This window comes from Rhinopithecus bieti, unplaced genomic scaffold (assembly GCF_001698545.2).
Source record: "Rhinopithecus bieti isolate Rb0 unplaced genomic scaffold, ASM169854v2 scaffold_10351, whole genome shotgun sequence".
NCBI classification, from domain to species: Eukaryota; Metazoa; Chordata; class Mammalia; order Primates; family Cercopithecidae; genus Rhinopithecus; species Rhinopithecus bieti.
In genome coordinates, this window is record NW_016806805.1 from 1,035,435 (window position 1) to 1,050,015 (window position 14,581).

The following is a 14,581-nucleotide window of genomic DNA, read 5'->3' on the forward strand; positions in this document are numbered from 1 at the left end:
CACAAAACAAATACCTCCACTTCTCTTGAAACACTAGTCTGAAAACCCTAATTTGAAGCACTTCTGCCATACTTTAAACAATTAAACTCTAGTTTTTAAATTAACATTTACAGTTATTAAATTACTACAAACACAATAAATCTTTTTAAACAAATGAAAGTTAAAAATTCTTAAAACTAAAAACATTGAGGCCAGATCTTTTACAAAAGGCAGTGACCTTAATTTCTCAGGCTGAGAAGAAAAACCAAATGTAAATTAAGACAAAAGAAAAAGGAAGCAGAATACAAACCGTACTTTGTTCTTGAGAATTTTAAAGTATTTTAAATCTCAGAAATCCACAGCAAGGCTTTAAAGGTCAGTAAGTATTTGCTGAAATTTCCATTTTGTTCTGGAAGAGTATTTATCTAGTGTAAATACTTCTTTAGTCTTCAAAATCACAGGCAAATGGCTCTCAAACCAAGCATTTCTGAGCTCACTTGCAGCGGCGTCATTGTATAGGAAGAAAAGCCAAGACCACAGAACGAAGCAGGAGCTGTAACCTAACAAGTCTCCGACGAGCAAATGACGATTTTCTGTCTGCTCTGGCTGAGCCCCGGCAGTGATGAGGATTACAACTCGCTCTTTGTCATCAGCACTGTGGTGTTAACGACTAAGAAATCCTGCAGCTGAAGCACTACTGCATCCTCCGATCTGGGTCAGGATAATTTCTCTCGAGGTCGCTTACATAACCAGTAAGATACTCCAAATAAAGAGAACAGCCATCCATCAGCTGGAGAAAGCCTTTCCCACTGTACTCTGTCTGCGTGGAAACACAGTGCAGTAGCTTCCAACAGTGCAGACACCCAAATGAGAACGAGTACTTGGCTTAGGGCACACTGAGAGAAGGGAAGAGGCGGTGCTCTGTAAACTGTAACTAATCCCCCGTCACAGGTGCTGATGGAGTCACTTCCAGCACGAGTCACATTACTGGTGATTACTCATTTGGCTGCGGCCATAGAGACTGGCTCATAATTTTAACAACAGACAAAGACAGACTAGTGGCGAGACTGAAAGCTCAAGTTTACTGTCTCCTTCATAAAGCAAATGCAAATACTAAGTTTTTGCTTTCCAGATTTACCAAGGTGAGAAAGTGCAGAAAAGAAATAACATGTGACTATCTCTCAAGTTGGCAAAAATAAAGCATCAAATATACTTTGTACGTTTTGGGCACGATTAATTAATTAATATAACCATTTTGCCTTAAAATATTAAAACTTCAAAATAAATCAATTTAAAATATTTTAGGCAAAATCTCAACAATCTCATAGGCATTTTACTAAAAAAAAAAACTGGTAGTATTTTGTAGATTTGAAAATATTCAACCATTTTCACTCATTACAAAAAACAATTTATCCTTGATAGTCCTAAGATACTCACAATTTGAAAGCATAAAATGTATTTCTCAGATGTGTTATATAATATAGTCTCTTAACATCTATCTAAATTCTAGAGTTCTGCTGTTCGATGTTGTCCAATATTGGTAGTTACTAACCATATGTGGCAACTGAGCACCTGAAATGTAGTTAATCTGAATTGAGATGTGTGCTGTATGTATAAAATACATATTGAACATAAAAAAGAATTAAGATGTATCTCATGAATAGTTTTATTTTGATATGTTAATATTTTGATATATTGGGTTAAATAAAATACTGTAAAATTAATCTACCTATGTTAAAATTTTGATGTAAAGACTTAATTTAAAATCACACCAGTAGCTCAACATTTTATTTCTACTGGACAAGAATGCTCTAATAGTAAGTTCTCTAGTTTTTGGAGGATGTAGTCTTGCTCTGTTACCCAGGCTGAAGCGCAGTGGTGTGACCTCAACTCACTGCAATCTCCACCTCCTGGGTTCAAGCGATTCTCCTCCTTCAGCCTCCCAAGTAGCTGGCTTTACAGGGTGTGCCACCATGCTCTTAATTTTTGTATTTTTAGTAGAGACAGGGTTTCACCATGTTGGCCAGGCTAGTCTCAAAAACTCCTGACCTCTGGCGATCCACCCACCTCGGCCTCCCAAAGTACTGGTATTACAGGTGTGAGCCACTGTGTCCAGCCTCTTTTTTTTGAGACAGGATTTTGCTGTTGCCCAGGCTACGGTACAGTGGCACGATCTTGGCTCACTGCAATCGCTGGCTTCTGGGCTCAAGCGATCCTCCCACCTCAGCCTGCCATGTAGATGGGACTACAGGTGGGCATCACCATGCCTAGCTAACTTTTTGTATTTTTTGTAGAGACAGGGTTTCACCATGTTGCCCAGGATGGTCTGGAACTCCTGAACTTAAGCGATCCACCCACCTCAGTTTTCTAAAGTGCTGGGATTTCAGGCATGAGTCATCCTGCCAGGCCTTATATATTTCTCGTTTCATAGTGGAGACTTATGTGATGACATGAGACTGACTCTGACTACTCAACAAATCAAGGAGCAGAGATGGAATGGAATATAAATTTGTGGCTCTATGTAAAACATCAGGTTATGTCTATTAATTTGTCAGTATAATTAAATTTTAACCTTTACAGCATCCAGTGAAAATTTGCAAGTTTCTGACTTAGAGCAGGAAAGCTGGCCATATACTTAGTCAACCACACTTCTATATTACAATTTAATTGAAATGGTTTCAGTTTTATTGTAGAAATTAATGATGAAACAGAGGAATTATATATAGTAACATGCACTGAAACTTTAAAAATACACTTGTAGGTGTAGGTGCAAGAAAATATTTAATCTATTTTAAGATGTATGTAAATAGTCTTTTTTGTTTTGTTTTGTTTTGAGACAGAGTCTCACTGTTGCCCAGGCTGGAGTGCAGTGGCGTGATCTCGGTTCACTGCAACCTCTGCCTCCGTGGGGATTCAAGCAATTCTCCTGCCTCAGCTTCCAGAGTAGCTGGGACTATAGGTGCACGCCACCATGCCCGGCTAATTTCTGTATTTTCAGTAGAGACAGGGGTGTCATCATGTTGGCCAGGCTGGTTTCGGATTCCTGGCCTCAAGTGATCCACCCGTCTCAGGCTCCCAAAGTGCTGGGATTACAGGCGTGAGCCATCATGCCCGGATGTAAATAGTCTTTTATTATAAATTTATCCCCATGGAGAAACCTCAATTTCAGTAAATCTAAAAATTCATACTAATTTAAAAAAAATTTTTTTGAGATAGAGTTTTGTTCTTGTTGCCCGGGCTGGAGTGCAATGGTGCGATCTCAGCTCACTGCAACCCCTGCCTCCCAGGTTCAAGAGATTCTCCTGCCTCAGCCTGCTATGTAGCTGGGATTACATGCATGCACCACACTTGGCTAATTTTGTATTCATACTGACTTTTTTAAAAAAACACATACATAACCCCTTTATATCTATTCCAGAAGTATCACTTTCATTTCACAGAAATTAGCAGGTTAGCTACTGAAAAGAAGCCAGGATCAGCGGTGGGTGGATCACTTGAGGTCAAGAGTTTGAGACCAGCCTGGCCATCATGGCAAACCCTGTTTCTACTAAAAATACAAAAATTAGCCAGGGCATGGTGGTGTGCCTGTAGTCTCAGATACTCTGGAGGCTGAGGCAGGAGAATTGTTTGAACCTGGAAGACGGAGGCTGCAATGAGCCGAGATCATACTACTGCACTCCGGCCTGGGTGACAGGGCGAGACTCTGTCTCAAAAAAAAAGAAAACAAAAGCTACTGAAAAGGTATTTTTAATTTAGTATATGATGAACCTGTGCTTATAAAAAGAATGAAAAGACATGGGCAATGATTAGTCTAAGACTGTGAGTAAAATATGGCTTTATTTTACAGAACATATTGTGTAGAACATGCATGATACAAAAAGGTAACTTTATTTTTCTGTGATGGAGCTTTGCTCTTTTCTGCGCAGGCTGGAGTGCAATGATACCATCTCAGCTCACTGCAACCTCTGCCTCCCGGGTTCAAGCAATTCTCCTGCCTCAGCCTCCCAAGTAACTGGGATTACAGGTGCACGCCACCATGCCCAGCTAATTTTGTATTTTTAGTACAGACAGGGTTTCACCATGTTGACCAGGCTGGTCTCAAACTCCTGACCTCAGGTGATCTGCCCACCTTGGCCTCCCCAAGTGCTAGGATTACAGGGGTGAGCCACCGCTCCCAGCCAAGGTAACTTTAGAACGAAGTGTTTTGAATAATGTTGTCAAGTGGATATTAAATCACATATAACCATCCTAATAATTCATTCATAATCAATCACTGAGACAAAAATAAAAAGAATCTATGTAAAGAACTCACAATATGTTACCAAACCAAAAAAAAGCAAATGTTTAATACAGCTTAATATAAACTATCAAATTTTAAGTACTTTAATACATTTCCCCAATTTATTGTACATTAGAAACTTTCACAGGATTTATCTCATAATCTTGCATAAACTCAAGTTTGTCTACATTGTATATGATATAGACTTAAAACAGCTGTTTTGCTTCTCAAGTGCTTCAATCCCTTACAGAATCATAAAGCACACAGAAGTAGGCTTAGCTAAACCATACAACTGCCTCAAGTCATACAATCTTAGTAACACAAATGCACTAATTTTTAGTAAAATTAATGTAATTAACAATACTGAAAAACCAAACATTTTAAAAAAATATTTCACACTACATCATGGTTGTATTAAAATAAGACTAGCTTCTCCACTACTATAAATACTATAGAATCAATTCTTGATGCAAAGGATGCAGAGTTACAACTAGTTGGCAACAATCAATGCCTTTTAAATATTTAAAACGGGCTTGACATATATATATTTAGAGATTGGGTCTCACTCTATTGTCCAGGCCAGAGTGCAGTGAAGCTATCAGCTCACTGCAGCCTCAAACTCCTGGGCTCAAGGCATCCTCCTGCCTCAGTCTTCTGAGCAGCTGGGACTACAAGTACGTGCCACTACATCTGGCTAATATAAATATATTAATGTGACTGGTCTGGTATTAATTGGTCTGGTACTCTGGTAAATTTTTAACACAAACAAAAATAATGAAGTAATGACATAGAGAACCCACTTGGTATCAAGCATAAATTGCTAGGTTTTACATCAAGTATCCTTAATGCACTCCTGTTCTTACAACTCATTAGGAATAGTAGATCCCACCTTTCACACATTTTAGTCCTTTAAACTGGTTGTTCTTAAGGCTTATACCTTCTTCACTGGACTGAGGTAAAAAGGTGAAAAGTTAACATTAATTATTCTTTCTTTTTGTTGGAAGGTGGGGAGGGGAGTGAAAGGCCTTTTTTGGCTGCTAAACCAGGCTAGGGGAAGAGGAAACTACTCTAGTTACTGCCCAGAAATACACATCTCTAACTTCCTTCCTTTTTAGTTGGTTTCTAGGTTACAAGTTGAATAAATCAACAGAGGTCAGAAAGTAAACAGAGGCTAAAGGAAGGCAACACTGTCTGCCTATCCAAAGAAAATCTATTCCTTCCAATAATGTGAGAATCTTATATGTACAATTTTAAGAGTTAAAATAAACAAGGATTTTGGTTCCGTTTATCTTGGGCCATGAAAAGAATACATCTCTCATCTTTACACATGTGGAAGCCTAAACCACTGGATTTTAAAAAATTAAACAGACTCACAAACTAAAAGCAAAAACTCTTCCAAGTTCAATTATCTAGCAGTATAAATATTTTTTAAGATATATGGGTAGGAAAAAAAGATGAACAACAGTAGTAACAGGAATTCAACTTGACTGGCCTTACAAGAAAGCTGACTATAATTCATTATTTTTCAATATGGCATATTGTAAAATCTATGAAAATACATAAAAATGTGACTCCTACATCATTGTAATGTCCAAAGGATCAAATTTTTAACATTAGGTCATACTCAGTGGTTCATGCCTATAATCCCAGCACTCTGGGAAGCGGAGGCAGGTGGATCACTTGAGCACATGAGTTCAAGATCAGCCTGGGCAACATGGTGAAATCTTGTCTCTACAAAGAATAAATAGCCAGGTGTGGTGGCACACACCTGTGGTCCCAGCTACTCAGGAGGCTGAGGTGGGAGGATTGCTTCAGTCCAGGAGTCAGAGGTTGCAGGGAGCTGAGATTGTGCCACTGCACTCCAGTCTGGGTGACAGAGCGAGCCTCTGACTCAAAAAAATAAAAAAATAAAGTTTTTAACATTAATAACTCCATGCAGATCTTCTATGTAATGCCAAACTTGTTTATCAGTTTCAAACCTTCAATAGTCTATGAGTTCTACAAGGATTTCTAGTAGATATGGACCTTAAGACTTTTTTAACTCTCCTTTCTCCAGCAAACATTGTAGCACATTCATTCTATCAATAGGTATAAAATGGCTTCTATGTGCAAGGCACCATACTTTGGCCCAGGGTATGCAATAGTGAGGAAAAGACCACAAAATTCTTACCCCAGCAGAGTATTCAGTCTTTTATAAGAAAACAGAAATTAATAGAGTAATCATACAAATCAAGCAGCAATCATACAAGTAGACATAGTGGCATGCCCCTGGAATCCCAGCTACTTAGAAGGTGAGCTGAGAGGATGGCTTGAGTTCAGGGAGTAGGAGACCAGCCTGGGCAACATAGCAAGACTCTGTCTCTAAAAATATAGGTATTTTTAAAAAGGAAATACAAAATTTAGTCCTATTACTTTAATGTTAGAAATACTCTCATTTTTACAGATAAAAAAATGGACACTCAGAGTTTAAGTGACTTTGCTTGTCAAAAATCTTGTTTATAGAAGTGCTAGGACCAGAACTTGGATTTCCTAATTCACAGCTGAATGATTTTTACATCGTAAGATGGTGTGAAAGCATTGTATTTATTTTCATGCTGGTTTGCAGGGGTGGCAGAGAGCAAAGTGTTTTGTCATCTGCTGAATTAAACTTTAAACTCTGAAAGCTAATGGAGAAAAATGAAGCCTGTCTAGAAGAAACGGCAAAGTCATAAAGTACAAAGGAAAAGAAGTATGACATAACTTTATACATTTTTAATTTGCTTTACTGATATATGTCACCTTTCACAAAGGAGAAATAAGCAGGATTAGAAGGAAAATCAATTCAACATAAAGGGTTTTTAAAGCTATGTTCAGAAAAAGAACATTGGGCAAGATGATAAAACACTAATATTTGGAAGAAAAGGAAAGCTTATTTAATTACTTTTATTTCTCTCAAGAAAAAGTGATTTTACTATGGAAAATATAAACTAGAGATTAGAAAAATAAACTAAAGATTAAATGATATGTGCAGGATCCTTTTGTTTTCAAAATAGAGTTTTCTTAACAAGTAACATAATTATATTTGAGAAAATTTGTAAAATAAATGCATGAAGAAGATCCCATATTCTTATCCTTAGTGAACCCAGCCAGTTAATTATTTAAACGCACTTTCAGTCCCTTTTTCCCTCACAACCATATTAGTTATCAACATTCAGGATACACGCAAATTTTAAGTTGCTCATTTTATTTAATAATCTCATGTTCTTACATTGCCATCATTTTAAGTAACTACTTAATAAATAACCACGAGTTTATTAAAGCATTAATTTTATTATTCATTCTCTTAAGGCTGAATGCTTAAACTGCTTTCAATTTTGTATTATAAACAACACTATGAACATCTTCATGCTTTAAATAACTAAAATCATAGATTAAATTATATGTTAGAATACTAAAATGGTAGAGATAAGCTCAGAGCCATTAACTGGCAGTCTTTGTAAAAATCATGGCATTGCCAAGACATTAGAGATAGGCAGTTGAGGCTGGGCACTGTGGCTCATGCCTGTAATCCCAGCACTTTGGGAGGCCGAGGCCAGTGGATGACTTGAGGTCAGGAGTTTAAGACCAGCCTGGCCAACATGGTGAAACCCCATCTCTACTAAAAATACAAAAATTAGCTGGGCATGGTCTCAGGTGCCTGTGATCCCAGCTACTCAGGAGGCTGAGGCAGGTGTGGGGATTACAGGCGCCCACCACCACTACGTCCCGGCTAATCTTTGTATTTTTAGTAGGGACAGGGTTTCGCCATCTTGGCCAGGCTGGTCTCCTCCTGACCTAAAGTGATCCACCCTTCTCAACCTCTCAAAGTGCTGGGATTACAGGCTTGAGCCACGGTGCCCGGCCACGAAACCAATTTTAATTACATATGTAATAAGAGTAGTCCCACAAAATGAGACTCACTGAAGTCAGATGATTGAAGCTTATACAGCATCTGAAGCTACAGAAGGAATAGAAGCTTGGGGCTTTTAAGGGTTGGTGTCTACGCAAGTTATACGAAATAGAGTGAGCGGAGAAACTATATGATGAATAAAGATAGTCTTGTTATGCAGACTAAAGTCTCTCAGGGAATAACAGTTGTCTGGAGCAGCCCTTTTCCTGATACACATAACTTTTTACTAAAGCAGATTTCCTTTATAGATGGGTAAATTTCTTTTACAAAACGGCAGCTTTTCAGAATTACTCCTGTGTCTGCAGGTTCTCAGAATAGCTACCTCAAAACATGGCAAAAAAAAGATATTTTGGGGATGGCATATTCTGGTTTCTTACTAGAATATTTTGGGTGGGGTATCTTGAGCCAAAAATGGATAATTAGGATAATGAAAATTTTTAAAATACAAATTGACCAAGTAAGAGCAAAATATATTCATTGAGAGTAATTTGCATTTCATTTTATTTTATATGTTTTTTAAATATTTTGAGACAGAGTCTTGTTCTGTCTCCCATGCTGGAGTACAATCATGTGATCTTGGCTCACTGCAACCTCCGCCTCTTGGGTTCAAACTATTCTCATGCCTCAGCCTCCCGAGTAGCTAGGATTACAGGTGCACACCACCACGCCTGGCTAACTTTTGTATTTTTAGTAGAGACGGAGTTTCGCCATGTTGGTCAGGCTGGTCTCCAACTACCTCAGGTTATCTGCCCACCTCGGCCTCCCAAAGTGCTGGGATTACAGGCATTAGCCACTGCACCCAGCCTGCATTTTAATAAAAACAAAAGTTATTAGATTAATAAGATTTGAAACTAAGATTTAAGGAACTTGACTTAAAACTTTTATCAAGACAATCTACAATAGGTAAGTCAATGAAATACAGGCTGGATGATAATTACATATCTGCAGTGGGTTAAAGAGTACTGATTAATAGGCCAGGCACGGTGGCTCACAGCTGTAATCCCAGCACTTTGGGAAGCTGAGGTAGGCAGATCACTTGAGGTTGGGAGTTTGAGACCAGCCTGACCAACATGGTAAAACACTGTCTCTACTAAAAATACAACAATTAAGAGAGAATAAAAATAATTTAAAAAGTAACCAGGTGTGGTGGCACACGCCTGTAATCTCAGCTACTTGGGAGGCTGAGACAGGAGGATCGCTTGAACCCAGGAGGCAAAGGCTGCAGTGAGCTGAGATTATGCCACTGCACTCTGGCCTGGGTGACAGGAAAAAAAAAAAAAAGAAAAAAAAAGCAAACAAACAAACAAAAAATGTGTACTGATTAACAGTACTGTTGAAGAGTGTGTAAGCCCAGCACCTTTAGGAGGCCGAGGTCGGGAGTTCAAGACCAGCCTGACTAACACAGAGAAACCCTGTCTCTACTAAAAATACAAAATTAGCCAGGCATGGTGACACATGCCTGTAATCCCAGCTACTTGGGAGGCTGAGGCAGGAGAATTGCTTGAACTCAGGAGGCAGAGGTTGTGGTGAGCTGATACTGTGCCATTGCACTCCAGCCTGGACAACAAGAGCAAAACTCTATCTCAGAAAAAAGAAAACAGCACTGTTATTAACCTGTGATATGTTATTCATTCATTTCTGGTCTTATACACTCATTATCACTTGAAAGCTCTATTTTCAAATTAACAAATGACAGAATGGCTGGCTGGGCACGGCAGCTCACGCCTGTAATCCCAACACTTTGGAGGCTGAGGCAGGTGGATCACCTCAGGTCAAGAGATTGAGACTAGCCTGGCCAACATGGTGAAACCTCATCCCTACTAAAAATACAAAAAATTCTCCAGGTGTGGTGGCAGGCGCCTGTAATCCCAGCTACTCAGGAAGCTGAGGCAGGAGAATCGCTTGAATCCGCAAGGCGGAGGCTGCAGTGAGCCGAGACGGTGCCACTGCACTCCAGCCTGGGCAAAAGAGCAAAAACTCTGTCTCAAAACAAATGACATAGTGATTTAAAAATATGTCTTATGAAAAAAACAATCAAGATCTAGATTTTAAAATGATCAGGAAAATCTGGATTTCTATCCATTGAAATAGAAAACAATTTTTAAAAAGCTGAAACAAGAATTAACCTTAAATTTTAATAATGAAAAAGTTTACCTACATTTAGGTTTAAAAACTCAAACTACTCAAGTAGAATGTACAGAAGCACTAGCTTCCTTGAAATGCATGTGAAAGAGGCCAGGGTCCAGGGGCTCACACTATAATCCAAGCACTTTGGGAGGGAGGCAAAGGTGGGAGGATTGCTTTGAGACCAGTCTGGACACCATAGTGAGACCATCTCTACAACAAAAAAAATTTTTTTTAATTAGCTGGGCGTGGTGGCATGTGGCTATAGTCCCAGCTACAAAGGAGGAGCACTTGAGCCCAGGAAGTTAAGACTGCAGTGAGCTGTGTTTGTGCCACTGTACTACAGTCTATATGACAAAGGAAGACCCTGTCTCTAAATTAATTAATTAATATATGTGAAAGAATCCTGAAGGATTTGAAGACACTAAATCAATACATACTACATATATATTTTTAAATGGTACTGGAAGGAATCAAAACTTGAATAGGCTGGGTACAGTGGCTCATGCCTGTTTTCCCAGCACTTTGGGAGGCTGAGGCGGGTGATCACCTGAGGTCAGGAGTTCAAGACCAGCCTGGCCAACATGATGAAACCCCATCTCTACTAAAAATACAAAAATTACCTGAAGTGTGGTGGCACACACCTGTAGTCCCAGCTACTTAGGAGGCTGAGACAGGAGAATCACTTGAACCTGGGAGGCAGAGGTTACAGTGAGCCGAGATCATGCCACTGCACTCAAACCTGGGTGACAGAGCAAGACTCCTTATCAATTAAAAAAAAAATTGCAAAATAGTAAGATCATTTGAAGGAATGGTGAATGTTTTGCCTGGGGAAGAGAAGAGGGACAAATAATAAATATGTACGATTATTTTAAAAGTTAGTATAGGCCACGCGCGGTTGCTCACGCCTGTAATCCCAGCACTTTGGGAGACTGGGGTGGATGGATCACAATGTCAAGATATTGAGACCATCCTGGCCAACACGGTGAAACCCGGTCTCTACTAAAAACACAAAAATATTAGCTGGGCATGGTGGCACGCACCTGCAGTCCCAGCTATTCGGGAGGCTGAGGCGGGAGAATAGCTTGAACTCGGGAAGCGGAGGTTGCAGTGAGCCGAGATGGCACCACTGTACTCCAGCCTGGGCAACGGGAGTGAAACTCTGTTTCAAAAAAAAAAAGATTCTGAATGAAAATTTGTCAAGTCGTCACTATAAGGAATACATTTCTGCCTCTGGCTGGGGGTGGTTTATAAAATATTAAAGATTCTTTTCAATTCTAAGATTTTAATATTATCTTGTTCAATCTATTTAACAATGTTTAAGAGCAAAGTATAGATAAATGTGATAATATTTGTGTACTATCACTTGTGTACATATGTATGTGTGGTGTGTATGTTTTATATATTATATACATACATACATATATATATATATATGTATATATTTTTTAAGACTGAGTTTCCCTCTGTCACCCAGGCTAGAGTGCAGTGGCATGATCCTGGCTTACTGCATCCTCCGCTTCCTGGGATTAAGCAATTCTCTGCCTCAGCCTCCCGAGTAGCTGGGATTACAGGTGCCCACCACCACGCCTGGCTAATTTTGTTTTGTATTTTTAGTAGCAACGGGGTTTCACCATCTTGGCCAGGCTGATCTTGAACTCCGGACCTTGTGTTCCACCCACCTTGGCCTCCCAAAGTGCTGGGATTACAGACACCCACCACCATGCCCGGCTAATTTTGTTTTGTATTTTTAGTAGAGACAGGGTTTCACCATCTTGGTCAGGCTGATCTTGAACTCCTCACCTCGTGATCCATCCGCCTCAGCCTCCCAAAGTGCTGGGATTATAGGCGTGAGCCACCGCACCTGGCCCACTTGTGTATATATAAAAAAGCATAAAATAAGTACTCCTGAATGTTTCCTGTATTATTCACACGAACCGGCAGAATTAAAGGTAAAAAGTAACATCTCCCATTTTAAACTTAAGTAAATCAAGTAGGCCGTCCCACTTGACAGAAATAAAACTACACAAGACGCTTGTATGGCATGGGATCCACAGATCCTTTACCTTTTTCTTCTCTCTCTTTTTTTTTTTGAGACGGAGTCTCGCTGTGTCACCCAGGCTGGAGTGCAGTGGCATGATATCGGCTCACCATAAGCTCCGACTCCTGAGTTTACGCCATTCTCCTGCCTCAGTCTTCCAAGTAGCTGTGACTACAGGCAACTGCCACCTCACCCAGCTAATTTTTTGTATTTTTAGTAGAGATGGGGTTTCACCGTGTTAGAAAGGATGGTTTCGATCTCCTGACCTCGTGATCCACCCGCCTCAGCCTCCAAAAGTGATGGGATTACAGGCGTGAGCCACCACATCCGGCACTTTTTTTTTCTTTTTTTGAGATGGGAGTCTCACTCCGTTGCCCAGGCTGAAGTGCGGTAGCGCAATCTCAGCTCACTGCAACCTCCACTTCCCGGGTTCAGGCAATTCTCCCTAGTAGCTGGGATTACGGGCGCATGCTACCATGGCCAGCTCATTTTTCTATTTTTTTTTTTTTTTTTTAGTAGAGATGAGGGTTCACCATGTTGGCCAGGTTGGTCTCGAACTCCTGACCTTGTGATCCGCCCACCTCGGCCTCCCAAAGTGCTAGGATTATAGGTGTGAGCACCGCGCTTGGCCTTTTTTTTTTTTTTTTTTTTTTTTTGAGACAGAGTCTTGCTCTGTTGCCCAGGCTGGAGTGTAGAGGTGTGATCTTGGCTCACCGCAACCTCCGCCTCCCGGGTTCAAGCGGTTATCCTGCCTCAGCCTCTGGAGTAGAATGGACAATAGATGCGTGCCACCACACTTGGCTAATTTTTTGTATTTTTATAGTAGAAATGGGGTTTCACCATGTTAGCCAAGATGGTCTTGATCTCCTGACCTCATGATACACTGCCTAGGCCTTCCAAAGTGCTGGGATTACAGGTGTGAGCCACCACACCCAGCCGATCCTTTACCTCTTGAGGATAAAAATTAAATATAATTTTGTGGGAATAATAAATATGATACTATTAAATCAACCCAACCATAAAAGCAATGCTTGTGTTAAAATGTTAATACTCATAAAAATCACAGGAGAAACTGAGGTTAAGCTAAAATAAAATGTTTTCAGTCTTGAGTCCTGTCAAGCACACCCTCCTCAGGGAGTAGGACATATGACATTACGTTTGCATATGACTGATTTCCTGACCTTTTTCAGTCAAAAACTAATAATATGTATCTTCCAATTTTTCCTAATCATTTCATTGTTTGTACTCTTAGAAACTTGAATAAGACATCTTTTTTGCACTGGTTTTGTTCATTTCCATCTGGCAAACATCTGTTTCTTGTGCAACATAAGTCACCAAGGCTCTACAATTATTTCTCCATTACCTCCTTGTTTGTTAAAACTGATGATGTCAGCAACAATCTGGAAGCTGAATTTTTCAATGGACAAATGAGATTCACAATTTCCATTAAGTATATAATATGATGCAGTAGCTATTTTTGCATATTTAAAAGATTAACACATTTAGGTGACAATGATCACCTGTGTTAAGTAGTATTTAGATTCAAAATATAGTAAAGTAATAAAGTAATCCAAGTTTCTACCATATTTCTTTAAGTATTGGTAATTTATGCCAATATTTTGACAGGAGTGAAATATCAAAGTACTGACATGCAACACAGAAAGACTATATTGAAAGGCCTTTATCACACAATTAAAGATTGGCACTGAAGTGTTTTCTTTCAATTACAAATTATTATTCATTTAAATTTTCTTCCCCTACTAGCATGTTAAGGGATAACAAAGTTATATTTTTAAAATGTACAAGGAAAACAAATATACTAATCTCCTCTCAGGTCAATAACTATTAATAAAATTTTGATAACACTTCTTTAAACGACCTTCCTCACTAAAACTCTAGGTTTTCTTTTTTTTCTTTTTTTTTTTTTTTTTTTTGAGACAGAGTCTCACTCTGTCGCCCAGGCTGGAGTGCAGTGGCCGGAGCTCACTGCAAGCTCCGTCTCCTGGGTTCACGCCATTCTTCTGCCTCAGCCTCCTGGGAAGCTGGGACTACAGGCGCCCGCCACCATGTCCAGCTAATTTTTTGTATTTTTAGTAGAGACGGGGTTCCACCTTGTTAGCTAGGATGGTCTCGATCTCTTGGCCTCGTGATCTGTCCGCCTCAGCCTCCCAAAGTACTGAGATTACAGGCGTGAGCCACTGTGCCCGGCACTCTTTTTTTTTTTTTTTTT

General features: G+C 39.6%; 1 protein-coding gene across 7 annotated transcripts in view; it reads right to left on the reverse strand.

The window, feature by feature from the left end:
• JMJD1C (jumonji domain containing 1C) overlaps positions 1 to 14,581 on the reverse strand; it is a 320,916-nt gene that overhangs the window by 104,670 nt on the left and 201,665 nt on the right. For 2 of the 7 annotated variants that reach the window (XM_017877576.1, XM_017877574.1), the window contains exon 1: positions 295 to 857. The exons of 3 other annotated variants lie outside the window; for them this stretch is intronic. The gene's annotated coding sequence lies outside the window, so the exon portion shown is untranslated. Of the gene's footprint in view, positions 1 to 294; positions 925 to 14,581 lie in introns of those variants that run through there. 2 more of the 7 variants (XM_017877577.1, XM_017877573.1) reach the window with 2 other exon arrangements.